At 43.7% G+C, this 27,313-nt stretch overlaps 1 protein-coding gene and 1 long non-coding RNA gene across 3 annotated transcripts in view; one reads left to right on the top strand and one right to left on the bottom strand.

Annotated features, from left to right (window-relative positions):
• The window catches only part of ASAP1 (ArfGAP with SH3 domain, ankyrin repeat and PH domain 1), a 306,096-nt gene that overhangs the window by 259,096 nt on the left and 19,687 nt on the right, over positions 1-27,313 (bottom strand). The window lies entirely within an intron of this gene.
• Positions 1-27,313, top strand: part of LOC102461723 (uncharacterized) — an 83,649-nt gene that overhangs the window by 44,096 nt on the left and 12,240 nt on the right. Inside the window, exon 2 of the long non-coding RNA XR_012901214.1 lies at positions 8,115-8,182. This is a non-coding gene — a long non-coding RNA (uncharacterized LOC102461723). The remainder of the gene's footprint in view (positions 1-8,114; positions 8,183-27,313) is intronic.

The following is a 27,313-nucleotide window of genomic DNA, read 5'->3' as shown; positions in this document are numbered from 1 at the left end:
GTATAATAAAATGAATATGGCAGATCTATTAGAGTTCACAATAATATTCTTCTTATGTAATACTATTTGAACAAAGATGACTCAGAATGAAACAGTTGGATACCTTATTTTAGGCACACAGTGCTATGAATTAACTAACTCCTAAACATAATATACCCTCCCAGTGGCTTTTCAATGAACTTTATTGATACTACCTGGATGTGTAACTTTTTTCAGTACAGCAAGATTTTTTTTTTATAATCTATTAATGCACCTATTCCTTGTCAGGGTAAAGTTTCACAAATAAGACAGGCAGAGTTCCCTTCACACCTACACTTTTGTTCCATTTGCATTCTTACAGTTCTGATGCTCAGATAAGATCTAAATAGCACTTCTTATGTAGCTAAAACCAGAGAAGGCAGCAAAATGTGTGAAAAACTGTGCAAAAGAGTGACGATTCATATATACTGTGACATACATTCAGAACATTACAAAGCCAACATGCCTCAGCCCTGCAAGCATAGCTGTAAAACCCACATTGCAGAACCTCCAAAGCTTAAATATCTTGTTACACGTACCACATTCCAGCACTTGCCAGAATACACTGAATTGTATCAAACAATCCAGAATCCCTGGAAATCAGAGGTGAGCTGTACACAGCTACGAAGGTAGGAGGAAGTCTTCTTGAACTCCTAAGACCAAAAGCAACACCACAGTAGAAATATCGACCCCATGCTAGTGTTGCCTAAGACTGCATGAATGCACAATGGTGCTTCTGTACTGACTTATGCTGATTTTGCAGGGAAGCACGCACATATTCTTTGTCGGATATGCTGACTAATTCCCACATTACTGGCCTGCATTTTTACAGTTGCGCTTCCATTGTGGAGCTAGGACCTTACTGAGGGGGTGCTTTGCCATTGGTTTCAGTGGAAGCAGGAGGAGGGCCCTGATGCATTGTATACCAATATTTTAAAATGTTGAAAGAATATTATTAGGGTTGCAAAGCCAGGCACAACCAATTAGATTATCCCAGAAGTAAACCATGGGAGCTGTAGCAGAGATTCTCTTAGGGTCCAGAAGGCCTAGTGGGCAGGCCACGGTTATCAGTCCTCAAAGTCCTGGGAATAGGGTTGCCAGGTGTCTGGTTTTCGCCTGGACAGTCTGGTAATTGCATCTTCTGAATGGTAAAAAAACCCAGAAAATACTGGACATGTAAAATGTCCATTATTTTCTGTTTTACTCGGATGGAAGGCCGTCGGGGACATTTTTCTCCTATCACGTTGGGCGGGGGAGTAGGGAGCGCGGAAATTTAAAGCTCAACAAGTTTGGTCTCTGGTTTTTGAGTTTTTCTCCCCGCCATTTTCGGGATTTTTTCTGACGGTATCTGGCAACCCTACCTGGTGATGGCCTGGTCAGGCAATCAGGGAGTCAATTTACAGTCCATCCTTCTCCAAGTTGCCCCAGCCAGGAAAGAGGCAGAGGAAGGGTGCCTCTCCACCAGCTCAGGGCCCAAGAGGGAAGAGTTGAGGAGTACCTCAGGCCCTCTAACTCATGCCTCAGGCCAGCTTTCCCGGGCCACTTCCTACCAATACATCTCTCCTCCCTTTGGGGCCAAGGTCATAGTCTGCTTCCCTCCTAGAGGAGAGTTGGCTCAAGCAGTCTCAGAAATTCAGATAGTCAGTCAAGCTTCCCAGATCCCTCCCTGGTGTCCAATGAGTCTCCCTTGTAGGGGAGAGAAAAGGGGTCAGGCCCCTACTGCCCAGTCAGGCCTTATCCATGGTCTCTCCTCGGTAGAGTCCCCGCTCTTAGTCCTCTCCAGTGTGGAGGATGCTCTGCAGCTGCTGATGGGTGTGGCTTTCTTGGCTTGATACAGCTGCACCACTCTTACTGAGGAGCATGTAAACCCCACAACAGGGCACATGTGAACAACAAAGTGAAAGCAAAATAGGAAACAGCTGCTTCCTGTATGAGCACCATCCACTCAGTTGCTGTCAGGGATGGCCAGCGTATATTTGGTTCCCCCCACATTTCTGTGAATGTCCCTTCAAGCCTTATGTTTCTGCGATGATGCACGTGCACGAAGGAGTCAGATCAAAGTTACCCAGACAGCCTTAATTCTGTCATTTCCTAACTTCTATTACACGTGCAATAATGTGGATTTTTAATAGTTTTTTTTCTGGGTATTTTTCTGGGTATTTAAAAAAGCTGACTGAACCCCCTCCTGAAATTCAATCATGTGGCACCATATTGAGGCCTACTTGATTATTAGCAGGTAGATCCGTGGCTCTGACCTCTGCCGCTTGAGTTAACGGTATAACTGATAGCAGCAGTAGGTTGTCATCTTCAGTGTGAACCAGGGCTAGAGAGAAATGGGATTTTTGCCAGACGGTTTCAGAGAGATTTTCTGATAGCAGAGGAATGGTGAGACTCAGGAGTCTTGAGTTCCAGTATTTTGGAGAGGAAGATTTCCATTACCTCCAAGTGTTTCCTCTTCAGTCTGTGTCTTCCAAACCCTTCCCCCCCTCATTTTCCTCACCTGCCCAATCCCATTCTCCACTCCTCAGGCTTCTCATCCCACTCTTGGTCTCTTTACCCACCCAGGAAACATTGGCAGATTTCCACGGGGATGGCAAGAGGCACATTCTTGATGAAAAAACCACCTCCTGCCAAATTTCAAATCCCTGCTTAACACACAGAGGCACTTGACCTTTCTAGAGAGAAGGTCACCTGAACTTTTTTACATTGAAAAACAATGTATTTTCCCCTGGCCTCTTTTTCCAAAAACAGCTAAACTACTTTGGCTGAAATTTTCCAAAAAATCTTTTACACGAGACTGTTACCGAGCATAGGAAATTTGAGCCTAATTGTAAAAGTTCAACAAAGTTGTGTGACAGATATGGCAATCTCCTGACACATCTTGGTGATCTTACTATGTCAAGTTGCCATGTCATTGGGGGCCAAGGACTCTATGTAATTTCCTCGGTGAGGATGAGCACAACTTGTCCAGGAGCTAAAAACAGTGGCAAGTGATTAGACAAATTCACTCAGCTGGTAGTACACCAGGCTCACTTGGAGAGGCTCATCTATACTAGTTCAGACTGGATTCTCCGGAGACCAACATACAAAGAAAGTGCTTTTGGATAAATAGCCTGAGTTTAAACTGAGTCAGGGCCTTCTTTCTGACACAGCACATGGGCTGGACTTACTGTCCGAGGAGGGCCCCAGTACTTCCTGGGAATGGTTTGAAGGACTTTGGGCTATGAAGGCCCCATAGAAGGAATCAATAACCTCTGATAAGTTTATGAGCATGTGAGTAGGTTCTGTTACTGTTTTTGATATACTTTCTTTGCACCCTAAGAATAAATGTGCTTGCTTAGAAAGAGCAGTGTGGCAGCTTATAAGCGTGGGCAATTGCAAACTGTTTGTAGCCTCTGAGAAGACAGAAACATGCAGATGCAGGCCTGTTTAGGCAGGATGGGGATAACACAGTGTAGGCGAGGAAGTGTGCAGCCTCACGAAAACTTGGTCAAGAGGGAGAGAGATGCGGGTCTTTGGCCAAGAGAAGTGATGGCTGAGAGATGAAAGCTCAAAGCTGCATGTCCTTGTGGGACCATAGAAGAGGTGCAGTGTCCCTGAACAGTGACTTAAGCAACTTAAAAAAGGATCTTATAATGGGAAGTTTTAGGCAAATGTAATACTAGACAGTGTAACCAGCACCACCTCCAATAGAGGCTAATCCAAAGCCTATCAATGTGAGTCCTTCTATGGACCTTAATGGGCTTTAGTTAAGGACCCCAAGTCCTTCGCTGGAATAGTTCTCATTGTAAGCACAGGGGATCTCTCAAACACTGTGGTGCAGTATATATCCATGTTTAATTATTGGCATAATCTCACTTAGTCACATTTGGCACATGTCAAACACTGTTAATTCGCATGGCTTTTCTTTGACATGTGGCACATTAGCCGAGGGAGCATATGGTACTGTATGTTTTGTCCTATGTTTGTCTTCTGCTAGGGTCTGGGTAAATCAATTCTCTCATGAGCAATATGAAAAACACCTGTATGTAGGACAGATGGAAGTTAACATTTTTCTCTTTTGCTTGTGGGATCTGTGAAAAAAAATCTGCTGAAATTGACAGGCTATATTTTACTGTGCTAATAGGACAGGGAAATCTATTTGCACTCTGGCAGATGTTCTCAAACTTTCCTATAACAGGCACCACATCTTACTACTAAGATTGCCTCATGGGCACCTCCCATGATTATATAACATCCCTGTGGCCACTTATGTTACATGGAAAAGTCATATTTAGAAAATATTTTGTGCCTCTCTTTAACACTGTCTTTACTGTAATAAGTGTATTGACCTTTTCTGAAAAAGTTAACCGCAGTAACGTTTTTTGCTGTTTTGTTCATCTCTTCCCCTTCCATTGGCTGTGTTTCATTCAACTGGAAACCAGGAAGAAAGCCAGCACACCATCTGAGTAGCGAGCTCTCTGGGGGTATGTCTACATTACAGGACAAAGTCGAATTAAGATACGCAACTTCAGCTACGTTAATTGCATAGCTGAAGTCAAAGTAGCTAAACTCGGCTTCTGGCGCCATCTACACTGCGGCTGAGTCTAGATTACATCCCTTTGTCGGCAGAAGGCTGTAAATGAGGCACTTTGAAAGTGCAAATGAAGCAGGGATTTAAATATCCCATGCTTCATTTGAATAATCACGTAATGGAGCTCTTTTGAACAAGCGCCATTTTGAAAGTAAAACCATGGTCTAGACGTGGTTCTTTCGAAAATGGCAGGCTTCTTCAAAAGATCCTGTAAACTTCGAGGTATAGACTGCGGTTTTACTTTCGAAATGGCACTTGTTTGAAAGAGCGCCATTATGTGATTGCAAATGAAGTGGGGATTTAAATATCCCACGCTTCATTTGCATACTTTCTAAGTGCCTCATTTACCTCCCTTTGCTGACAGAGGGATGTAATCTAGACGTAACCTGCAGGAAGTCGAAGGAAGAACACTCTTCCTTCAACTTCCCTTACTCCTCGTGAAAGCAGGGTTACCAGCATTGGCTGGAATGTCCCTCTCACTTCAAATTAGATTCTAACTAGACCACTAATTCGAACCCTAGAAGATTGAGAGTGGCAGCTTCAATTTTCCTCTGTAGTGCAGACATACTCTGGTAGATCAAACAAGTGGTCCAGGGGCCACATTCTGGGAACCTGTGTGTTTGTAATTTTCTGCCTTAATTTGTTGGTGTTCTGCTTTATCAGTTGCTCACATGCAAGTTGCTTACAAGGTCACACATTTATACTTGAGGCAAAATAAAAAATGTTAATTCAGCACTAATGCTTATCCACCAGAGCAGGGGTGAGGAACCGTTCTTGGGTGAGGAGCCACCCACCCACAGAAAAATCAGTCAGGGCCACACACAAGTCAGAAAAAAGCAAAAAAAAAAAAAAAAAAAAAAAAAAAAAAAAAAAAAAGCAAAAGCAAAACAAAACTCTCACTGACATGGCCCCTGACTGAGAAACAGAAATACTCCCCACGTTCCCCTCACACACCAGAGCCTGGGGGGGGGGGGGCAACCTAGTAGATTTTGTGTGTTCCAGCCCCATGGTAAAGTAGCAGGGGGACTGGAGCACCAGTGTGGGCTCCCTAATAGTGGGGGTGGAGGGTGGGGTGGGGTGGGGTGGGCTATGAGCCTTAGGGGCTAGATCCAGGGAAGCCAGGTCCTGCATCTGGCCCTGAGGTTCCCTATCCCTGCACCAGAGGGATGTTCAGGTGATTATAATGCCTTACCCTGATGTATCTGACTATTTTTCCAAATTCTTTACTTCCCTGATCACATATAAACAACAGGAAGGATAGCATTGGGAACTGAACTTTGACATCAAAGTCTGCTGTGACTGCTACTTTGGATGCTGCTGCTCTTGCTCCGCAGCTGGGTTGGATCCCAGATGGAAATGTTTAGTATCTCACATTGGAAGAAGAAACATATTAGCAGCTCTATTTACAGTGGGAAGGAACATTTTTTGCCTGTTATCAGTATGATAGATGGCATAATATTCACATATTCTAATTGTGCTTGGAAGTATCAAATGGTGTCTTAAGGTACATAGATTTACACCAGAGGGTATTCACTTGAAATACATTCTATCTGAGCACTTTTAAACACCTGTGAAAGAAATGTTTGAAAAAAGGCAAGCTATAAATAAATATAATGTAAGAATGGCATACTGGGTCAGAGAATGGTCCGTCTTCTGATAGCGACCAGCGCTAGATGCTTCAGAGGGAATGAACAGAACAGGGTAAATTCCAGTGATCCATTCCTCACTATGGTCCCAGTTTCTGGAATCGGGCTATGTCTACACTCGCGGCTTCTTGTGCGAGAAATATGCAAATGAGGCTAAGCATGGACTATCGCCCATCCTTATTTGCATACCTAATGAGCTGCCATTTTTGCAGAAGAGGCTCTTGCGCCAGAAGGAGCTGTCTACACTGCCCCTTCTTGTGCAAGAAAAACCCTCTTGCGCAATGTCATTATTCCTGAAAATAATCAGCATAGCGGTATTGCGCAAGAGTGTTTTTCTTGTGCAAGAAGGGGCAGTGTAGACAGCTCCTTCTGGTGCAAGAGCCTCTTCTGCAAAAATGGCAGCTCATTAGGTATGCAAATAAGGCTGGGTGATATTCCACGCTTAGCATCATTTGCATATTTCTCATGCAAGAAGCTGTGAGTGTAGACATAGCCTGGAGTTTCAGGGACACCAGAACATGAAGTTTCATCTCTGATTGCCTTGGCTTAGCCGTTGATGGACCTATTCTCCATAAACTTATTTAACTCTTTTTCGAATCCAGTTATACTTTCAGTCTTCATAACCTCTCATGGCATTGAGCTCCACAGGTAGACTGAGTGTTGTGTGAACAAGTAGTACAAGACGTACTTCCTTATGTTTATTTTAAACCTGCTGCCTATTATGGGGTGGGCTTTGAATTACTTACAGCAAATTCTTTCCAATGTATCTGCCTGGTGGGTCTTGCCCACATGCTCAGGATCTAACTAATTTCCATTTTGGGGATTGGGAAGGAATTTTCCCCTGGGTCAGATTGGCAGAGAGCCCCCCCCCCCACCTTTGGTGCTTTTTTTTGTTTGTTTGTTTCTGCAGCATGGGGCACAAGTCACCTGAAGGTTTAAACTAGTATAAATGGTGAATATTGTGTAACAAAGTCTTTTAACCATGATTTGAGGGTTTCAGTAATGTACACAGAGGTTAGGGATATTTTACAGAAGTGGGTGGGTGAGATTCTGTGGCCTGTAATGTGCAGGAGACCAGATTAGATGATCATAATGGTCCTTTTTGACCTTAAAGTCTATAAGTCTATTTTCATCCTCTATTTCTTGTGTTATGTGAAAAGGTAAATAACACTTCCCTATTCATTTTCCTCACAACAGCATCATTTTACAGACCTCTATCATATTCTCCCTTTTAATAATCTCTTTTCTAAACTGAACAGTGTGTCGTTTTTTCTATAACCCAACATTTTCATTGTCCTTCTCTGCAACTTTCCCTATTCTAGTACTTTTTGGGGGGAGGAGGGGGCAAACAACATTGCAGGCAATATTCTAGGCGTGGATGTGGCATGAATTTATATCGTGGCATTATAAGTATTGTTTTATTATCTATCCCTTTCCTAATGGTTCTATTATCTTCTTTGACTGCTGCTGCATGTTGAGTGGATGTTTTCAGAGAACTTTTTACTTGTGGAAAATGCAAATGGACACATTGGAACTTTCAGAATGAAACAGTGCAGAAATCTGACATCAGCTGGTATTACACAAGCATGAACATTGTAATCAATGGCAATGCTACTGAGCACTCTGTATAGAGTGTACTTGTCTGAAAGCAAAGGCAAGATTTTAAAATCTTGGCCATCTCAGAGGACTTCAGTAGGAATTTTCTACTGTCTGTCAATATCATGTTTTATAGGACAATCTGGCAGAAGGGACTAATGCTACAGTGGCTCAAAACAGGACCCTAGTAACAATAAGGAGTTCCAGTCATGATACCTTCCCTTTGTGGGTATCTTGGCTCAGAATTTTGTCAGAATTTTAATGGTAATTCATCATTACAGAAAGAAAAGCAGCATGGGAGAGCTAAAACAATCAAACCATCGAACTCAAGATCATCTCATCTGAAGAAGTAGGTTTTGCCGATGAAAGCTCACGATACTATATATATATTTTTTAGTCTCTCAGGTGCCTCAGGACTACTCGTTATTTTTCAAGTTATAGACTAATACGACTAGCCCTCTGAGACATTCAAAGCATGTCTGCTGTGGTAGAATAAAGCCAAACCGTATGTGCTATGAAATAAACAACCTAGAAGTAAATTCTTGGGAGAAAAGCAAAGGTGTCTTTTTCTCATTTGGGACATTCTGAGCCATTAGAGTCTGTTATTAATGGAGCACTGAGAAAGGTCACTTCAGACTCTTCTCTGGTGACAACTACTTTATGTACCAGAAGAAGAAAGTTATCAAAGGGGATAAATAAGGTCTTAATTAAAAGGTAAGCTGGACGTAGTTTTTCCTACTACTCAAGTTCCCAAATCCTGTTCTAAATGTGATCCTGACGTTCTTGGGTGAATGTGCCACATAGCAAAGCGTGAGAGGGTGGCTGGGCAGTTTAAAACTTCACATAGAGGATCCAGGCAAGCAGGGAGACACATTAGGCCCCTGGGCAACCCCCCCCCCCACCTCATGTAATAGGAGACTAAGGTGGGAATTTAGGTATACAGAATGTAGTTGCATAAGTTGGACATTGGCCAGAGCTCTGGGGCTAAGAAACCTCTACTCCCACAAGAAATGCTGTGGGGTTTTTTTTGTGACCGGAGTGGACAGGATGTTTGATTTCCACCTCCTCTGAATGACAGCAAGTCCAAAGGTGCAGTTCTCCTAACACTATGCGCGGGCTTTTGTTTAGGACTGACTCAGAGGAAAGGATGCCGCTTAGTGAATCACATCATCACTTCCTTCAGCCCTTGGGTTTTCTTTAGAGTTTTCCCAACCTAGTATGGAACCACTCTGCTTAACCAGTGAAATCTCACAGGATTGCAGCATAAGGCAAGTGCCTACCAACCAGCCCGCTGACTGGGAGGAGGGGCAGCAAACAAGGCAGTTGCCCTGGAGCCTGGTGTTTCAAAGGGATGTGGGGCTCCCAACTGCCACCACTGCTACTGCAGCAGCAGTCAGAGCCCAAGGCCCTTTCAATGTTTGTGGGAGCACAGCTCAGCATTTTCCAGGTGGCTCTAAGGCAGGGGTGGGCAATAATTTTTTGCAGGGGGGCCACGTCAAGAATTCTAGTAGTGGTCACAGAACCGCTCCACCACCCCCAAAAAAGTGGGGCTTCAGGTGGAAGGGGCGGTTCCCTCTAGGTGCAGCACACTCCTGGCAAAGGGAAAGAAACTTCTCATGCTCCCTGTAACCCCAGGCCAGTGAGGAGCGGGTGGCAGGGGAATGCGTGAAGTCATTCGCTCTCCAAAATGGCTGGCACCTTCCTCTACGCACTGTGTTCCCCTTGCAGGGGGAGGGAGCTGCCAGCTGCTTAGAACAGCGAATGACTTTGCACACTTCCCCGTCTCTGGGTCTCCATTGGCCTGGGGGCAGGGGAGCAGCAGGGTGGGCCACGGCCCAGATCAAATGGCTTGTCAGGCCGAATTTGGCCTTCAGGCTGTAACTTGCCCACCCCTGCTCTAAGGCCAAGGCAGGGCTGGCCCACAACATTTTGGCACCTGAGGTGGGGAGCTCAAATGACGCCCCCATGTCCCCTCACTTGGCCCAAAACTTTGAAAGGTCTCAATTCTGCCTTCTTCCTGTTCTACTCCTCTCATGGTGCTGCTCCGCTACCTATGCCAATAAAGGAGAACTAACAACTTAAAATGCCTTGTTCAGAAATGTTAACCAACACTTAACTTTCAGAGCAGAGAGAATACATATGCACCAGCAGCAGACACAATTTTCTACACTCTGGGTCCTAGTGGTGCCCCTCCATAGTCTGGCACCTGAGGCGGCCGCCTCAGTTCGCCTCATGGTAGGGCCAGCTCTGGGCCAAGGGGAGCATCATGCTCTGGGTGGCACGGAACACTAGCTGGCCCCAACCCCACCTCTTCTGGCTGAGTTCTAGGGGCACAAAACCAGCCCTCCCACAGATCTTGTCCAGGGCCCAATGCAGGCTGTTTGTTCCCCTTGCTACAGGCATTGCAGTGGGACTGCTTCCTCATCTATGAGTGCAATATCACTTAGGCCCTGATCCAGCTCACACTGACACACGTCGGCTATGTGTACACTCACGGCTCATTTGCATCCCTAATGAGCCGCCATTTTTGCAGAAGAGGCTCTTGCGCCAGAAGGAGCTGTCTACACTGCCCCTTCTTGTGCAAGAAAACCCCTCTTGCGCAATGCCATTACACCAATTATTTTCAGCAGTGTAGACAGCTCCTTCTGGTGCAAGAGCCTCTTCTGCAAAAATGGCGGCTCATTAGGGATGCAAATGAGGCTCAGCGATATGCCACGCTTAGCCTCATTTGCATATTTCTAGCACAAGAAGCCGCGAGTGTAGACATAGTCATCCTGAGCTCTACATGTATGAGTAACTTCACTGAAGTCAATGGGATAACTCATGTCTTTAAGGTTCTACAGAATCAGCACTTTTAGCCTGTAAGTACAATTGCCTGAATTCCCACTAGAAGCACCTTCCTGGAAGCCTCTCCCTTTCTTCTCCCTACTGCATCAGATGCCCTCTTATAGGAAGGCCCAACCCAAGGCTGCTATTGATCTAGGTCACCTGACTCAGCTGCCCTGTTCAGCCTCACCTGTGCTAGATAACTAGGCACAACACCTTAAAAGGATCAGCCCTACCTATGAAAGTCTGCCTTTAAAATTCTTCCTACATTTGGTAGTGTTTTGTGCAGTAGCTGCTTTTCGAACTGAAATCACCTTGCCATGCTTGCTTTAAAAAAAGAAATAAAACTTTGAAGGCTGTGACTTTGTTATTTTAAATAGTTATTTGTGGGCAAAGGGTATTATATGCATCAAAAATAAAAAATATGTAATTCTCCTGGGGGAATTCTGCATCACTGTGCACGTGTAGAATTTATGTCCTTCACAGATTTTTTTGCTTCTTCATAGCAAAATGATTTCTAGTGGAGAAGCAAAGAGAAGTCTGCAAGAGCAGTCATGTGCCTCCTCCCCAGCAGAGCAGGCTGGTTGGTTTGGGCACCTGGAGCAGCAGGTAGATATGTGTGTGGGAGTTCAGGGACTGGGCAGTCATATGTGAGTGAGAAAAAGACCCTCTGCTCCTCTTGCTTGCTATTGTGGCACGCTCAGCATGGAGAGGCAGGGCTTTGAGGTATTTCTGTGAATGTAGACGTGGGGCAGAGCAGAATGTAGCAGCCTGCCTGCTTAGTACATTTTTTCTATTGTCTTTGTGAATTCCCCAGAAGTACATAAAAGGGGTGAAAGTTTTAAGGCTCCTTTACATTGCCAGGATGGTATAGAGGACAGTATGGTATCATACATGGTTGTGGTATTTTAGTGGCTATATAACTGGTCTAAATTTTTTGACTGAAAAAAATTGCTATCAAAATGTGCTACATGAACTATTTGGTACTGACCTTTCTGGAGAGGATCAGTAGCCAATATAAAATATGAGTTTGATTCCTGAGCTCTCCTTCACTTGCTCTTCAGTTCTCTATGATGTAATGCTGAGCACATGACTGCATATATTTATTGATTAATAAGGTCAAACCTATCTAGATTAATATTTAGCGGGGGGGAGGGGGCTGGGGATTTCCTCCAATACTCCCCATCCACTGTATTTTAATTTAAATAAATTACCAAAATAATTGAAACTTGTGTGATTATGTTGCATTACTTTGACAAATAAGATATGTAGAATTTTAAAATACTGTGCACAGAATTATTTTGGCACAGAATGTATAATATTTTGGCACAGAATTCCCCCGAGTAATATAAACTTGGAAGAAACCGTCTCCAGAGCGATAGTGAATTTCTTTTGTTTAACTATTCATTCTCCCATTAGAGACCATTTATGCCAAGTCTGAGTTTGGAGTGAATTTTTATTGCTAAGTTGCAGCAAGTCCTTGAAAATAGGGGTTTATAATGGAAACTCTGACAAACCCATAGCTAGCACTGTGCTAGCAGCTGTTTCTGTAATGAAAGGACTGTGCAGAGCAGTGAACAGCATAACGGGCTTTGAAACTTGCAAATATTAGAAAAAACCTATGATGAGAGCAGTCATGTGTGCATACGCAGCACAAATACATGCAGTAATATGTGAAAGGTATGTTACCAGATGTTAAATGGAACTTACTGCCCTGTTACAAATAACAGGGTAAAAAAGGCAAGTTACTTAGCTCCTCAGATTGAAACAATAGGAGTTTGGGGATATTAAGTGTATATGCTGGACTTCAAAATGGCAAGAGGATTTCTGCAGACAGCTAACTAGTCCATCAGTACCAGGAGCGTCTCGAGGAGAGCTGCTGGCAACTTGCGCCCTAGGCAGAATGCGCGATTGGCGCCCCCGCCTCCATAGCCATCAATGGTATGGCGTCATCATTGGCGTTAAATGCGGTGCCCTAGGCAACTGCTGAGGTTGCCTACATCCATGGGTCGCTCCTGATCAGTACATTTAATCAAGCAACTGACCTGAACTGAAAACCAACCTTTACAATTAATATTAGGATATAGAGTAGTATGTTTCTTCCTCCCAGAAAACACTAGGCTTGTCAATTCTTTGCATTCATGCACCTTGCACACAAATGCAAATGCTATCCCAGAAAGCTTTGATACTTACTCCTTCAATAGTATAATTACAGGTATTTGTATAGTCTCTCACAGTGAATCATAGGGTGTGTCTAGACTATGGGTTTTTTTTAAAAAAAAAGTGGCCTTTTTTAAAAAAAAAATTTCCCCTGTGTCTAGACTGCCGCTGCATTCTTTCAAAACTGAATTGAAAGAATGCGGTAGTTTTTTCGATCATAGAAAACCTAATTTTATAAGGAATAAAGCCTTTTCTTGAAAGTGCTTTTTCGAAAAAAGGCGTTATTGAATGCGAACTGTGCTTTTTCAAAAGAGAGCGTTCAGACTGCCTGGGTGTTCTCTTTCAAAAAAGCGACTCACTTTTTCAAAAGTACTGGCTGTAGTCTAGACACTCTCTTTTGAAAGAGGCTTGTAGTCTAGATGTACCCATAGGGTTGGAAAAGACCTCAGGAGGACATTGAGTCCAACCCCCTGTCCACAGCAGGACCAACCCCAACTAAATCATCCCAGCTAGGGCTTTGTCAAGCCAGAACTTAAAAATCTCTAGGGATGGAGATTCAACCACCTCCCTAGGTAACCCATTCCAGTGCTTCACCACTCTCCCAATAAATTAGTTTTTTGTAATATCCAACCTAGATCTGCCCTACTGTAACTTGAATCTGTTGCCCCTTGTTCTTTCATTTGTCACTCCTGTACTGAGAACAGCCTCTCTCCATCCTCTTTGCAACCCCCCTTCAGGTAGTTAAAGGCTGCTATCAAATCCCTCCTCACTCTTCTCTTCTGTGGACTAAATAAGCCCAAATCCGTCAGCCATTCCTCATAAGTCATGTGCTCCAGGCTCCTAATCATTTTTGTTGCTCTCCACTAGACCTTCTCCAGTGCACCCACATCCTTTCTGTAATGGGGGACCCCAGGACTGGACACAGTACTCTAGATGTGGTCTTACCAGTGCCGAATAAAGGAGAATAACAACTTCTTTAGATCTGCTGGAAATGCTCTTCCTAATGCACCTTAATATGCCATTAGGCTTCTTGGCTGCAAGGGCACACTGTTGACTCATATCCAGCTTTTCGGGCATTATAATCCCAAGATCTTTTCCTGCCAAATAGCTGCTTAGCCAATCAATCCCCAGCCTGTAACAGTGTTGGGAATCTTCTATCCCAAGTGCAGGTCTCTGCACTTCCTGTTGAACCTCATCAGATTTCTTTTAGCCCAATCCTCCAATTTCTCTTGGTCACTCTAGACCCTATCCCTGCCCTCCAGAGTATCTACCTCTCCCCCTACCTCAATGTCATCTGCAAACTTGCTGAGGGTGCGATTCATTTCCTCATCCAGGTTATTAATAAAGATGTACAAAACTGGCCCCAGAACCAATCCTTGGAGCACTCTACTTGACACCAACCAACCACCAACCATACATTGAGCCATTGATCACTACCCATTGAGCTCAACAATCTAGCCAGCTTTCTATCCACCTTACAGTCCACGTATCCAATCCACACTTCCTTAACTTGCTGGCAAGAATAACGTGGCTCACTGTATCAAAAACTTTGCTGAAGTCAAGGTATATTACATCCACCGCCTTCCCCATATCCATAGAGCCAGTTACCTTGGCATAGAAGGTAATCAGGTAGGTCAGGCATGACTTGCCCTTGGTGAATCCACGCTGACGGTTCCTGATCACTTTCCTCTCTTCCAAGTGCTCCAAAATGGATTCCTTGAGGAGCCCCTCCATGATTTTCCCAGGGACTGAGGTGAGGCTGACTGGTCTGTAGTTCCCTGGATTGTCCTTCTTCCCTTTATTAAAGATGGGCACTACATTTGCCTTTTTCCAATTATCCGGGTCCTCCTCCGATCTCCATGAGTTTTCAAAGATAATGGCCAATAGCTCTGTAATCACATCAGCCAACCGCCCTCAGCACCCTCAGATGCATTAGTTCTGGCCCCAGGTGATGTGATACAGACTGCAAATGCTGTAGGTGAGAGCTAGGTTGACCAGATAGCAAGTGTGAACAATCGGGACACTTTCTATTTTGGGGGAAGAGGAGGGATAGTAATAGTTGCCTATATAAGACAAAGCCCCTGATATTGGCACATTAGTGAGAGCTGAATCCTTCTCTCGTTTAGATGTGGGCAACCCTTTTGGGGCTAACCTGCTGTAACAGAACAGAAGTCTGACTCACTGGGAAAGATCTCCTACCCTATTCCAGCCCCTGTATTCGGTGGGGATGAAGACTGCATGCAGATTCCATCAGGGCAATTCCCCTTCATGGAAAAACTGACTCCATCTCTCTCCCTGGTGGTGGGGGAAGGGAATGGTGTAGCTGGAATGCCATTCCCAGCTGGCAGATGGCCTTCTGAGGACCATTTTCTGCTGGCACAAGTCAGAGCAGGTCATAGGGGTCCGGGTCCGGGTCCGGGTCCGGGGTCAGGCAGAGAATTAGGGAGTTGTAATTAGCGTCTCGACAGCTTTCCTTTTACCCAGTAGGAGCAGAGAATTTGGCCCACAATCATATAGTAGTTGAATTCTAACTTAAAATGGAATAATTAAAAAAAGAGGACAGAATTAACATACAGATTCAGCAAAAAAGGAGGTTTTAGCAGATTTTTTTTAAAAAAATTGTTCCCGTCAGAGCTCATTAGCTAGAGATAAGAATAATTAGATCATGAGTTCCTGAGGATGCATTTGACTCTGCTATGTAGACCCCAGGCAGCCAGCTGCATGCCACGAGGCTCGCTGGGATATCATAGGCAGGATACTAATGAATATATTTATATACTTGTTTTTAGCCATCTTGCTTTGTAAGATCCATGTTCTGTCTATCCAGTGTGCCCACATTTCTTATAGTGATTAATAACAAGACGATATAATTAAAGCTCTGCCATATTGCCTACCCATTTGTATGTTGCACGCAGAAAAAAAGTCAGCAGTGTTGCATTCTTCATCTTGCTCACAGAAAAAAAATGACACTGTGACTTTTACAGTTGTGCATCAATACATGGGGAACTGATATGTGTAACTGTTAGCAGAGTTAAAGGAAATTATCTTTGTAAATCTCTCAAGCAGCGGTGGGGAACCAGAGCTCTATATCACTGTAATTCTGATACCACTGGTATGCTGTTTTCAGGGTGGATTTAACTTGAATTCATATGGGTGCAGCATTGTTTACTGGAACCTCCTGGGTGGCCTCCCCTACTCTCATATTACTTCCTTCAGCTCATCCAAAATGACCGTTCCTTGCCTGTCAGTCTGATCCTGTCACTGCTTGCTTTGAGCCTCTCACTTGTTTCTCCCTTGCCATGGCATTGAGATTTAATTTCTCAGCCTTGCCGTCAGGTCACCTACATCTGATCCTGCTTCTCACATCTTATTTCGACCCTAGAGGGTCATATTGGTCATATTTCTATGCTTGGACCACAGCTCCCTAGTGCAACACAGGTCAGTACTCCTTTGTCTTTCTAGGGGTATGTCTACACTACCCCGCTAGTTCGAACTAGCGGGGTAATGTATGCATACCGCACTTGCTAATGAAGCCCGGGATTTGAATTTCCTGGGCTTCATTTGCATAAGCGGGGTGCCGCCATTTTTAAAACCCCGCTCGTTCGAACCCCGTGCAGCGCGGCTACATGGGGCACGAACTAGGTAGTTCGAACTAGGCTTCCTAGTTCGAACTACCATTACTCCTCGTGGAATGAGGAGTAATGGTAGTTCGAACTAGGAAGCCTAGTTCTAACTACCTAGTTCGTGCCCCGTGTAGCCGCGCTGCACGGGGTTCGAACGAGTGGGGTTTTAAAAATGGCGGCGCCCCGCTTATGCAAATGAAGCCCGGGAAATTCAAATCCCGGGCTTCATTTGCAAGTGCGGTATGCCTACATTACCCTCCTAGTTCGAACTAGGAGGGTAGTGTAGACATACCCTGAGTGTGTTCCACCCTCGCTCCACCCCCTCCCTCTAGCACCTCCTGCTCATTGCTGAACAGCGGATCCACGGTGGGTGGGATGTGCTGGGAGGGAGGGGTAGGAGCTAATTGGTGGGGTCTGCTGGTGGGCACTGAGAAATCATGATTTTTTCCCCCACTGAGCAACCATGGAGCAGACAGCTATGGCTGCCATGATTCATGTGTCAAGGATTTTAGTCACTGGCCTCATTTCCCTCAGGTGATATTCCTTACACATGCAATATGGCACATGGATTTAAAGAGTTTACAGACAGAAAGGACCACAAGATTATCTAGTCTTACCCTCTTTTATGTCACATGCCATTAATTTTTACCCAGGTGCCCCTATCTTAAGTCTGAAGACTTTATTTAGACTAAGACATTTCAGTCTCCAGGAGATTAATCTGTATGCCACAAGGAGCAAGCAGGAGAGAAAACTGGACCAGGTTATCTCTCATTGTGCCTTCCAGTTCTGTGAATCTGTAACCACCACCAGGCTGGGACCTCTGAAGCAGAGTATAGGAACCTCTGCCCTCTGAGCTAGAAGCCAGCTGGCTCCCAGCCCATGCTGTAGTCTTAACTGTTGCTGTGGTCTCGGTACCACTTGCATTGCTCAGTAACCACACTAGGGCTATGTCTACACTCGCGGCTTCTTGCACAAGTAATATGCAAATGAGGCTAAGCGTGGAATATCGCGGAGCCTCATTTGCATATCTAATGAGCCACCATTTTTTTCAGAAGAAGCTCTTGTGCAAGAAGGAGCATCTACACTGCCCCTTCTTGTGCAAGAAAAACCCTCTTGCGCAACGCCGTTCTTCCTGAAAAGTAATATGTGTAACGGCGTTGCGCAAGAGGGTTTTTCTTGTGCAAGAAGGGGCAGTGTAGATGCTCCTTCTTGCACAAGAGCCTCTTCTGAAAAAAAGGCGGCTCATTAGGTATGCAAATGAGGCTCAGTGATATTCCACACTTAGCCTTATTTGCATATTACTTGAGCAAGAAGCCGCGAGTGTAGACATAGCCTAGGTGTGTGGGTTACAATTCTGTGAAGGTGTCACCAATGCTTTGGACCTGTGCAGTGGCAAGAAATTGATTAAGAGTGACAAGGCCAGCTGATCTCAAAAAGCAAACCATGCCCAATGCCACAGGGGAAGGAGAAAATTCCCAAGGCCACTGCCAATTTCTTGGGGCGGGTGGGAATACTTCTCAACCCCAGATCTGGTGATCAGATATACCCTGGGCAGGACACATGAGCTAATCATCAAGAAAAAGACCTCTCTGTATCACCTCAGAGCACCAGTCCGCAGTTCAACTGAGCATTAGGGGAAAACACTCCTTCCAGTCAACAGCTCTAATGCTTTACAGGTATTGTTGGCTTCTTTATTTGCCATGCTTCAGTGGAGACACCATCAGGTTGCAGGTGCAGTCCACCCAACTCAAGACAGCTACTTTTGGTGTCACAAATCTGGCAGATTTATGGCTAATTTAGTAGAAGAACAAACAATAGAGTTGAGAGTATGAAGAAGCAGAGATCTCGGAGAGCAAAAGATCTAGGATATGCCAATGATATAAGGTGAATGCTATCTCAAATTGGTATCTTTATTGACCAGAATAACTACAAAATGGAAAACCACCGTCTTTTCTCCCATATACAACTATCTTACCTTTTAATATGATTGGGAGCCTGCATCTATATTGTTAGTGACTGCAGTGTTCCTACCTGAATTTTTTTTAAAGGAATTACATATACTAGAAGAATATAGTGTTGCCCAATGTTTGATTCTGGAATCCAGGAACTTCTAAATTCTAATCCCAGCTCTGAAATTAATTCTATGGATAACTTTGGGCAAGTCACTTGAGTTCAAATTTTAGGCATCAATAATGAATGACTAAGCTCTCAACTGCTCTGTTTACACATCTGAAAAATAAAGATTACATGGACTTAATGCATAGGGATATTAATGGTGGCAAAATACCTGAAGATGTAAATATCTGTAAAAGTGCAAAGTATGTTTTTATGAGTAAACACACTGGACATTGAATTCTACTTTTTCCATGAGTACATGATAATTATGTTTATCCTAAAGGAGCTATGTTAGGTCACCTCTAAAATATGGAATCAAATGACATTCATGACCTATATATGGAATATTCCATTTATTTTACCTTGGGCAATATCCTTTCTTATGCCCAGTAATTTAACTTCCTACGTCATTGTCTGACTTCATTACTGCTGGCTCTGAAGGCTGTCAAAGAAATCTGAATGAAAAGATTAAATTCACTTTTTGGGCTATTGGGAAATCTTAGTGAACTTCCTGTTGCCAGTATATCTTCCTCACTTAGGCATAGGTGGGAACAGCAGATTTTTAAGCACATTTATTAACGTACTCTTTGAAGTTTTAATGTTATGTGCATTCCTATTTTTAAAAATACATCTTTTTGGATACATTTACAATGAATAACAAATTACCATGCATGCAAAACACATCACAATGACAAGCAAGATTCACTGTCACCTACTAATTCAGGACTGGCAATGATGGCTGGAATTAAGGACACATTACAGTTTCCTTTTAGTACTAAAATGAAGAGACAAGGTACAAGGCTGTGAAGAATCAAGGCTGACACAAAGGATGGCAGTAAAGCATGTATAAAATATAAAGACCAAGAGTGAATTCCTGAGTCTACTGAAATCAGTGGCAAAACTCCCATTTATTTTAAAAGGATCAGGATTTCACCCCAGATTTTTGTCCATGGTAAATCAACATAGTTACCTTTACATTACTAGAGCTATGCTGATTTATGGCAGCTGAGAATCTGACCCTAAATCTATGAAAACCTGTAATATATAAAACTATAATGATGCTTAACTACATTGAGCTATAATTATAGCTTTAGTCCCATCAAGTGGTTCTGGTGATATCACAGAACATCAGAATCAAGTGAATTGTGAAAATGAATTCAGTGCAGCCCAAGTATCTTCTTTGTCTCTCTCTCAATAAGCCTGCTGCATATAGCATGAAGATATTTAAATATTTTTATCTACTCAAACTAATAATTGCAAGAGAAAGATTAGTTAGGACACCCTTAGGCACTGAGTCAGAAGTGTTGCATTTTGAGCTAGTCTAGAAATAGCCATTCCAAAAGTGCGATGGTTCCCATGCACCGCTGTGATCAAACATGAATATAAACACTCCTTTTGAATCTGATTTTTATTTTACAGTATTATTATCAACCAGCCCAAATGGGGGTGGGGTATAGAAACTGTGGAGAAGACCTATTGAATGTAATAGAGTTCCTTTCCATTCTACAGAATTCTGTACTGGGACATAATTCTCTATTATAAATATAGGATAGTTAAAAAAATCTTTAGAAAGGTTATTGGAGAGACAAGATAGGTGAGGTAATATCCTTTTTGGACAAGTTGGTGTACAAGACAAACTTTCAATCTGCACAGAGCTCTTCTTCAGGTCTAATCTCTCTCTATATTTTATAGTGAGGCTGTCTGGGTGTCTGTCTGCAAATCCATTTGTTCAAGATCTCCTCCTAAATGGTAAGAGCTCAGGTCACCAAATTTGCTATGTAGCTTCCTCTTCTAACTTAAACCAAGGTCAGAGTCTGGTGTGCCAGGACAACTGGAAGCCCTGGGAAAAGGATTATTTTCCGTAACATGCAAAGGGAGGGGCTGCTGTTTGGAGAGACACAATATGAGACTGGCACTGGGGGAAGTGAACCCACAGGGAAGAGCTATCCTGCACAGTGTCCACTGGGAGCATCCGTACCACCAAGGGAATAGCCAGCACGGTGGGTCTCTGACACCTTGCCTACTGGAATAATGAATAAGTAGCTCCCCTGCCCCAAACCGTTTCCCCCCTTCCGGCCCTTGGCTACAATGCCAGAGGTGGGAGGAGAAAAAAGGCCCCTGGTGGCTGGAGGAGGGATGGGGGGAAGGACAGAAAATGCCCCTGATAGCCTAGAGGGCTGAGGGGACAAAAAAGGCTGGATGGGACCCCCCCCAACCATCATTCTTCCACCCCACAGCCCACAGCCCAAAGTTTCTTGCTCCCTCCCCACATCCCCGAAGCTCTGCCCTAAGTCCTGCATGCCCCACACTGCCAGCCCCATGCCCTGAAGGACCTGGGCAATGCCAAGAAAGTCTGCTAGTTTGGGTTATAATTTCCTATTCAGTTCTTCAGGATTTTACTATGGGAGACTGTGGCAGGTTAACTACAGTATCTGGAAACAGAATTACAGCTCTTCTGTGTGATAGACTGGGATGCACCAAGACAATAACCAGGGGAAAGATTATTATTGGCAGCGTCGCTTACAGAAAATCCATTTTCAATTTAGGGATGTAACAGTGTACTCGACTAAATGATTAACCAATAAGCGGGTGCTTATTGGTTAACGTTATTGACTATACACAACACTACCCCCCCTCCTTCTGCAAGTAAATTTCTGAGCCAGTGTGTGGGCAGGCTGGCTCAATCCCAGCTCTTGCTGGGACCCGGCATCAACCCCTGCACTGTTTCTTAGTACTTGTTGTGCAGAGCCTCAGTGGGACTCTCCGAGAGAGGCATAAGGATCTTGCGCAAAACAGGATTTTTGTGCAAAAAACCCCCATCCACACTGCTTCTTTTTGCGCAAAAATCCCTTGCTCAAAAAGAAATGGCAGAAAATATGCTAATGAGATAATGACTTATGCTAATGAGTCCCCTATTAGTATATTTTCTGCCGGAAGAACTGGCAGTGAAGACATAGCCTCATGGTGTGATAGAGCAAAGCCCTTAGGCATATGCCATTTGGCAAAGCCCCCACTCATAAATCCCATTCAGGTCAATGCAGCTTTAAGCATGTTCTTAAGTTAAATGCACGCATAAATGCTTTGCTGAATCACGGTTTAAAGGCCTGTTCCAAAACTCACCAAAAGTAATGGTAGTCTTTCCATTGACTTCAATGTGCTTTGAAACAGGTCTTGGAAAAAATATAGCTCACATGTACTAGGAGGTAAGCAGCAGGCTGTTCGGGATATTTATCTTTCCTAGTTTGCAGTACAAGCATACAAGTCAGAGTTAAGAGAGGTGTCTGAGTAAAGCCAGGGTCATGTCTGGGCGACTTCAATGAAACAACACTGATTTGAGTCAGCTAAAGAGCTAACCCTTAGTTTCCATTCCACAGTCCACTCCATATATCCACTCCCTTTTCCGGAGGGTCTTATTCCTACTTCAAAGGGCACTTTTTCCGGAGGATCGGGGCCAGTCTAGACGCTCTTTTCCGGCTTTTTTAAAAGCCGGAAAAAAGCGGCGGACATTTTTATTTAAATGCCGCGGGGGATATTTAAATCCCCCGCGGATTTCCCTACGACGACTCGTGAAATTTACATGCCCCTTCCGGAAGAGGGGCCAGTGTAGACGTAGCCTCTGTGTATAGGGTCAGGAATACTAAGGTGAAAATTGTCACAGAAGAACTTAAGCTACTTATGTGCCAGGAAATTTCTGCCTGGTATAGAATCATAGAAATGTAGGGTTGGAAAGGATCTTAAAAGGCCAGCTAATCCATCCTCCCAAGCAGTGAGGCAGGATTAAGTACACTTGTGTATGTATCAGTAAAGCAGAGGATGACACAATCGATTCCTTTTACAAACAGGATGTTAATCAAAAGTTTTATATATCAAAAACTCAAACAAGGAAGCATCCCTCTTTATATGGACATGTTAGTGGAATCTTGGGATTAGAAATGGAGAAGGGAGAAATTCTATTCCATTGAGGATTTCAAAATGTGTCTTGGTTAGAACACACCCACCTCCCACCCCATTTCTAAACACTCAGCCAAAGAAAATTCAGATATTTATTGTTTCCATTTTTACTTTTTTATTTTGTACTACAATATGTAGTATAAATTATATAAATTATAAAATTATAATATATATATTATAAATTATATAAATAATAAATTATAAAAAATTAGAAACAAAACATAGTCTCAAAAGAAAAAATTGAAATGTTTAATCCTGAAAATAATATAACATGTTGACATTGTTGGAACTTTCCCACCTTGTTTCTCTGAAACAAAACTTTGGCAAAATCAACATGATTTTGTGAAACATTTTGATTTCAATGGAACTGCTTTTTCTAATGGAAAACTCTTCCACAGATGCTTTTTTGCTGGGCTTTGAAACTGCAGTACTGTATTGCCAAATGGGCTGTTGACGTTTCTTCCAGCAGTTTACTTGCATATTGCAGTACAATTGGTTCAAATTAGGCCTGGACTACCAAGGTGTTCATCTAGTTTGTCAGGGAATTGGTGAAGTATATAGAAACTTAGCTAGAATATCTTAAATTATAACAAACCTAGAGATGGACCTGAGGCACAGAGATCAGATTCACATTTTCCTAAAATTTGGAAATAAAGCTCCTACAGAATATCATACTTTCTTTTGGGGGTAGTTCAGTGTAATGGGTACCGTATGGTCTGGGTTCAGTCCAGAAATACTACACAGGGCTGCAGGCAATGGAAAGTCAGGCTGCAGACTTTGAAACATGGGCAGTGCTAGATGGCCAGGGATGTGCTAATTCAGTGCATCCCATCTGTTGACAGACTTTGCTGGCGGGGAGGCCCTGGCAAAAGTCCAGTGATGGAAACACCTGGATGTCCTGGGATTGATTCTTCCCTAGGAGTAGTGGACCAGGGTTCTTCCCTAGGAGTAGTGGCTGCAAAGGATGAAATAGAGCCAATGAGAACCGTGAGGCTCCGTGGCCATGGTGCCGGTAAATAAACAATCTGGGGCAGCCAGTTAATGTGTTTCTGAGAGTGATTCCACGGAACACTTTCAGAAACACTGGTCTAGACCTTTAATCATTTTTGTTGCTCTTCTCTGACCCTCCTCCAATTTGTTCACATCTTTCCTGACATGTGGCACCTGGAATTGGACACAGTATTATAACTAAGGCCTAATCAGTGTGTAGCACAAAAGAAAAATTACTTCTTTTGTCTTGCTTGCAACACTCCTTTGAACACAGCCCAGAATGATGTTTGCTTTATCTGCAAGAGTGTTACACTGTTGACTTGTATTTAGCTTGTGATCCACTATGACTCCCAAATTCCTTTCTGCAGCACTCCTTCCTATGCAGTGATTTCCTGTTTTGTATGTGTGCAGCTGATTGTCCCTTCCTTGGTGAAGTATTTTGCATTTGTCCTTATTCAACTTCATCTCATTACTTCAGACCATTTCTCTGGATCATTTTGAATTTTAATACTCTCCTCTAAAGCACTTGCAGCCCCTCACAGTTTGGTATCAGTGGCCTCTAAATAGATTTAATCAGGGTCATTACAGTTAGCAGCAGGGCTATTATGGAAACCTGAAACAGGGCCAGACATGCCCAGCACTAATGTAAGAAAACATTTCAAAAGAGAAAGCTCCAAAGAGCCCAGCTGCTTCATTTACAATGAGTGTTGAGGGGACCAGGAGGAACAGTAAGCGCAAAACTTGTTCATTTTCGGTGCGTTGGGGTGGGCTTCTCAAGTTTCAATAACTTTGATAATTGAGGGTATTAACTGGTACCTCTCGATTAGGGAGCCAGGGATCAAATGGTGCCCCTAGCACCACACAAGCTTGCTAACAAGCCAAGGTTAAATCATTTTTGGTTTTTGCTTTCTGAAGGTTAGCATGTGTTTTTTTTTTCCCATAAATAGCACTAACTCATCCCCCATCAGCAGAATGATGTGCCAGGCAAATCAGGAGTAGTCTCTCTAAACAACTGCTAGGTCACTGCACATTGCTAAGCAGGGCAGCTTTGTAGCTTTCACTGTTTATTTGGGTGCCGTTCTCTCTGGGCCTGAACCAATCAGGGGTTGAGGCACTCCCAAAGGTTCCTGAACACCCCCCATTCCTGTTGACTCAACAGAACCTCTTGAATGTGCTCAGAACTTTGTAAGACCAAGTCCCATATCCATGAGTATGCAAGCATCCCTCTACTCCACTGTGACTGCATCGCAGACATCTCTGCCTCTACCTTGTTCTCTCTCTCCTCCCTTAGGGAAATTGTGCTTCTGGTTCAGTAACTGGCCACGAGCAAACCAGGGGAAGATTTTTACTTGGGTTTGGTACTAATCTACTTCAATTTGACTGTTTTCACATCAGAGCTGACCAAAGCCAGAAAGTATTAATCAAAACAAGCTCTTCAACTCCACGAAACACAGAGCAGGGATGAAGTTGAATAAGCGACTTTGACCATAGGGGCCCAATCACCCCCTACACAGTCAACAGAAAGGCATGTTTGCATCTGAAGGGAACCTGTATGCTCACTGATGTGGTCATTGTCAGTTTCTTCTGTGAGTACTGATCCTTCCCTGCCAGAAAACTCCTGTCTTCTTCTAATGAGCAGCATAGGGTGGATGTGGATATGGCTGTAGAAGAGGAAATGATTTAACAACTTTTGACATTCGAACAAAAGAAATCTAAGCCTCCCCTCAAAATGGTAAAGCAAAGACTGGGGACAATTTGTCTGACAGGAAAGCAGTTTATACTAACTCTCTTCCCCGCTGCCCAGAGACAAATGCCAGCTAGAGCCTTTCAACCCAACCAAATACAGTTTCTGTGAATAAACACTCATCTGGCAGGGATTCTAACAAATCCCTCTATAATCTATATGCAAGGTTCCACACAAAGCTGCAGCCTATGTTAAACAGCAGCAGCATAACTGTCATCGTCACTAACAGGGACAATCATTTCTACTCCGTGGGTATGTCTTTGTTCACTCCCTTACACAGTCCCTCCGGAGCACAGCATGTCTCTTAGAACCAAGACTAAAAGGCCACACAGAGTTGTTCACACTAACCAATAGCATTTAAATCATGTGACTCATTCCCTGAGTCGAGACATGCAAACACCTTCTACTTTGACCAGATGGATTTCTCCATACTACACACTGACTGTAGTCTTGTTGCTTGAATAATTAATAAAGGCTGTGAGTCAAATTCCCAGCTGATGTAAACTGGCACTGTTCCATTGAAGTCGATGGAGCTACGCAGAACTGGATCAAATGAGACTTCAATTCTATATATTAATTCTGTTTAGGGCCTTTTATTTTATAGGCTTCCAAAATAAGCTTTACACTCAACTTCTAAAGGGATTACTGCATCCTCCATTACTTACTACACTCACTTCTGAAGGGATTATTGCATCCACCATAGCAATGCAGTAGCTGTTTAACAGTGCAGCCCACACAACAGAATAGTTTGGGACAACAACAGTATCAGCTAGGGACTTTTTTCTCCAGTCTGCTCAATGTAGGGGAAGAAATATGTCTCCTTAGTCCTTATTGAAGAGAAATGGTATTTTACGGGGAAAAAAGAGAAAATATAAAAATTGCCTTTAAATTTTCAGTTGATGACAGAGGTAAGGTTGGTGATTCCCTGAGATCACACTATTGTAAAGGATCTGAAATTGAACAATGGCTTTTCTGGGTAGAGACTGTGCCTTGCACTGTTGCTTCTGATAGAAGCAGCAGCACTGGGGTGGGGTGGGGGGGAAGAAGGGGGTTGCAGGTGGCACCACGGAGACAGTGGGGTGCCCCCAGCACTGGCTTCTGCTTCCCCTCCTCTTGCTGCCTCAATCGGGGCGGGGGGAGGGGGAGAGCGAATAGTTGAGTAGTCGTCTCGACTACCCGATAAGTGTAGGCAGCAGGGGAGGTCTAAGCACACAGACCAGATGAGGCCTACAGGCAAGTTAGGTGCAGGAACACTTTCTCTTCCCCAAGTTTGTGCCTTGCTCTAGGGTGCATGCATCCAGATATCTGACGTGGAGCTGCATTGTGCATGCTCAGAGGCAGAAACAGAGGTGCCTGGGGAAATGTAGGTACTTAGTTTAGGCACCTACAAGGTTTGGGGGCAGCTGAGTGAAAAAAGCCTCATCATTGGGTAGTAAACTACTGGACTAGTTGATTACATCTCTAGTGGGAGGTTGTCAGATGTAATCAATGCATTGAATTACATACAGTTTGCTTTGAGGTTCTTTCAGCGCTAATGTGACCCTCCCCCCCGCCCTATTTTGCTGTAGTTCCTGAGCTCCACAGAGAATATGTTAATGTATTCATACCCCAAGGGCCCGGTGAGGAAGAACAGTTTTTGCGGAAGAGGGTTTTTTGCACAAAAAGGAGCCATCTACATGACTCTTTTTTGCGCAAAAGACTCTTGCGCAAAAACAGCTGCTCATTAATTATGCAGATGAAGCACGGTGATATTCCACGCCGAGCTTAATTTGCATAATCTTCTCTGCAAGAAGGCTACAGTGTTGTCGTAGCCTAAGGGCAAAGAGAAGGCCAATAGGTGTGGAGCATAAGAATATAAGAACGGCCATAGTGGGTCAGACCAAATGTCCAGCTAGCCCTTTATCCCATTTTCCAACAGTGGCCAATGCCAGATGCCCCAGGGGGAATGAACAGAACAGATAATCAAGTCGTCCCTCTCATATCACCCATTCTCAGCTTCTGACAAACAGAGGCTAGTGACACCATTCCTGCCCGTCCTGGCTAATAGCCATTGATGGACCTGACCTCCATG

The sequence above is a fragment of the Pelodiscus sinensis genome, chromosome 2, assembly GCF_049634645.1.
Source record: "Pelodiscus sinensis isolate JC-2024 chromosome 2, ASM4963464v1, whole genome shotgun sequence".
NCBI classification, from domain to species: Eukaryota; Metazoa; Chordata; order Testudines; family Trionychidae; genus Pelodiscus; species Pelodiscus sinensis.
The sequence above is the reverse complement of the archived record's forward strand: the minus strand, read 5'-3'. Positions and strand labels throughout refer to the sequence as shown.